This window comes from Cynara cardunculus, assembly GCF_001531365.2.
Source record: "Cynara cardunculus var. scolymus isolate 2C chromosome LG 12, CcrdV1, whole genome shotgun sequence".
In the NCBI taxonomy this organism is placed as follows: Eukaryota; Viridiplantae; Streptophyta; class Magnoliopsida; order Asterales; family Asteraceae; genus Cynara; species Cynara cardunculus.
In genome coordinates this window covers 13,224,429-13,228,469 of record NC_037539.1, presented here as the reverse complement: position 1 = coordinate 13,228,469, position 4,041 = coordinate 13,224,429, and positions in this window count along the sequence as shown.

The window sequence follows — 4,041 nt, the reverse complement described above, 5'->3', positions numbered from 1 at the left end:
AAATTAAGAAACACTATGACATCTATTCTCGGGGTATCAGCCAGGATTGAAACAGAGAGGGTCGAAGTAAATTCACAGATTCAAGCTGCAAACAACAAAAAGGGTGATATTAAAATGTTTTTAACTTGTAAACCCCCAACGTTTTCTAGAGACCGAGAACTAGTGAAAGCAATGTGCTGGTTGAAAGAGATAGTTTGTATTCAACACCAGTAAATGTCCAGATGAAGATAAAGTCAGATTTGCATTATCAATCTTGATCTCAAACACCTTGTATTGGGGGAATGTGGAATCACTAGCAAACCTGATATTCAGCAAGCAATGTCCTGGTTGGAGTTTGTTGATCGATTTAAAGAGCAATTCTATCCATAAGCGACTGTTAGGCAATTGGAGGAAGAATTCTTAAAGCTAGAACAGGGTAAACAGACGGTACAAGAGCATAATGAGGGATTTTTCGAACAGTCCCGATTTACAGAACACTATATCTCTTCGGAATCTCGTAAGGTTGAAAGATACATCTGGGGGTTAAAACCTTCAATACGAGAGTTTGTAATTGCTATGAATCCTAACACATTTCCACTGGCAGTTGATGTTGTAGAAACAACGTAAAGAAACAAAAACAAGCCGGGGAAGAGAAAGTGTTGGAGAAAAGAAAGTGGGAAGGGTTTTCGACTAGTTTCAGAAAATCAAATTTATAAAGATGGAGAACTGATAGCTCAATGTTTTGGTGAAAGATCATGTCCAAATGTCACCGAGTTCATCAGGGTGACTGTGATGTTGATCAGAGAAAGTGTTACCAATGTGGTGAGGCAGATCATTTATCCATAAATTGCCAAGTTCCTCGAAAATGTTTTCAATGTAATTCCGCTGACAACATCAGACCAAACTGTCCTCAGTTAAGAGTTCCAAGGCTGACTATGGGAAGAAATGCTCCAAGTACACGTGGGGTAGCTAATGTTCAAAGAGGCGAGGAGCTGATCTTTTTAAATGACAAAAAAAAGGTCGAGGAAACTCTAGACATGGTAACAGGTATTTTTCTCGTTAACTCCATATATGATAAAGTGTTGTTTGATTCTGGTGCAAATTATTCGTTTGTATCAACATTATTTGCCTGATGTTTATATGTGAATTCCATGCCTCTTGACTATACTAGTTGATACCGCTAATAATAGTCAGGTATCTATTATTAGTTTTTTTAATAACTGTCGAATCGAAATTGAAGGGTATAGCTTGCCAATTCAGCTGTTCTCAATACCAATGAAAGAGTTTGATATTGTGGTGGAAATGGACTAATTGGCAAACAATTAGACCAATATTATGTGCAATAAAAAGATTATCAGTATTGAATTATGAGGAAAATGGCCGATTATGATTTATGGTGATCGATGGGATGATCATAACAACCTGATATCTGTCATGAAAGCCAAAAAATGTATTCAGAAAGGGTGTGTCAAGATAATTTAGCATATGTGATTGATTCCAAGAAAGAAAAGAGTAAGCAAGAGTCTATTCCTGTGTTTGTGAATATCCTGAGGTATTTCCAGAAGATTTGACTAGTTTGCCACAAGATCGGTCAATGGACTACTTATAACCACACATCGTTTATACTAACTGCGGTTTTTTCATGATATATGATGATGTTGAATTGTTAAAACAGTGGATATTGGTTGCCTTTTGGTTACATGAAAGAACTAAAACCATGGCACTACACTACTTATAGCGAAGAAAACTTCATAGTAGTCGTGGCTAATCCGTGACATGTTGTTACACATAATTGTTAAAACCATGACCATTGGCTACCCTTTTGTCACAAGAAATTGCCAAAACCATATCAATAAACTAGTTATTGTCAACAAACTAGAGAGTAAGCATGGCCACTTCATGATATATAGTAACGTTAAATTTTTATAATCATGGCTATTGGTTAGGTTATCCTTCAATCACATGAAATAACGAAAACCGTCATACAAAATCATTACATATGGTTACAATCAATTTGTAAAACCATTGCTAGTAGTTACTTAATAGTCACATAAAATAAGTAAAGCCACGACATTAAATTATTAATAGCTACACAAATTTTATATTAAGTGTGGTCAATTCATGATTAATGGTTTTGCTAATTACTCGTAGCTCTTAATTATCTTTTAGTCACATGAAATAACAAAACCTTGACCATAAACTATTTATAGCTATGCAAATTTGTATTAATCTTTACCAATTCATGACATTGTTACCATGAATCGTTAAACTGAGCCATAACCTATTTACGGTGATGGTTTAAATTGAATATTTTGTGGCTATTCACTACTAGTATAAAGACTATTTCCGGCGGCCGGAATCCGCCGGAAACTTACCGGCGGATTTCCGTGGGACAACAAAAAAGTCAACTTATGTTGACTTCCGCCGGAAATCCGCTTGTAAATGTATTCTAATATTATTTTCGGCAGATTTCATAATTATTTATTTAAATCTAATTACAACAATTTATCGGCGGATTTCCGGCAGATATTAATTTTAAAAAAATAATTAAATATCCGTCAGAAATAATAATCCGAAATTTAAAAAAATAAATAAGAAATATTATATATATATATATATATATATATATATATAACTATATATATTTTCGGCGGATTTGTCCGCCGGAAAAGTGGCCCTGTTTGGTAGTGATCGTAGCACTTGACCATGCCTATATTTAATCTTTAGCTACGGTTTTAATAATATGTGCTAAGATGATAATTAAAAATTTCAAAAATAGTTAATTAAGAATTATATTAATAATCATATTAAATAATGTGTAAGAACATGATGACAAACTTCTCACAATTAGTTCTCTAATATGTTAGACTTTCGCTTTTAAAGGTATTCCTCATTTGCTTCGGCTTTAGTATATATATTGCTGATCGTTATATAATTCTTCTCTTTTCTTAGAATTTTGTTTGTCGGATGTTGATCAAAAGTTGGTTGTGGTACCCACAACAAGAATGAAAACTGTGTCTTTTAGACTTGAAGAAATTGTATAGTAATAGTCTTGTTAATAATTATTAGGTTCATGTTTAGAATAGTTACTGATGATAATTGCATGTTAATCTTCTTAGATGAAGATTTCTTATTATTTTATAAAAAGCAACCATCAACAATGCGTCTAAAGGCCATCCAAGATACAAAATAGAAAACCTACATTAACATATAATATCCAAGCTAGCCATACTCGTTTGGGATACAACTTTCCTAGATTAAGTCATTTGGTTACCTATAAAGCAATCAAACTTTCCTGGATTCCATAACCAAAAGCAAAAGGAGAGGAAATCCAAGTATTGGGTTGTATGGGTTATGACATAACATCATTAGCATATCTAGAAGGCCATTGACAACAGCAGCAACACACAAGGGTGGTGCCTAATTGGTTTGAGATTGGCTCCAAAGGTCAAAAATACCATAAGGTCCCAAGTTCAAAATCAAGGAGGAATAAAAATCCCCTTGTGGCCACGGAGGTTCAAATGCAGTGACTTCGGGCTATCTGCAAAGCAGGTGGTCGCCCTCGGATTAGTCGGCTCGCATAGCGGGTTGGATATACAGGTTAATCAAAAACAATAAGTTACAAGTTTACAAATTAACAATAAAATTGGCATTTTTATCCTCGAAAGCGAGTATGGCCCATTTGTAAGATGCTTCAGAAGCTGTGGCATTTAAATTTTGTTGTAGATGTAGATTGCAGTATCTATCGTGTGAATATGTTGCTAACTGTACAGAGAACAAGATAATTGTGAGTCAACAATTAAATGGTTCACATATATATAGAGGGTACTGTGTATATATATGGTTGCGACAGTTAAGTTGGTTCTATGATGGAAAGAACCGCTAACCACAGTGGGTTATATAAAAACTTCATATACGCCTAAAATGTTCCTCTCTATCAAGAGAACACTGAAATTGTCTAAAAAATCCACATCCATCATGGGATAGACATTAATAGGTGGATCCTATAGAGAATGGAACAAGCAGAAAATTTAACAGGGGCTGCATCTTCTTCAAAGAATC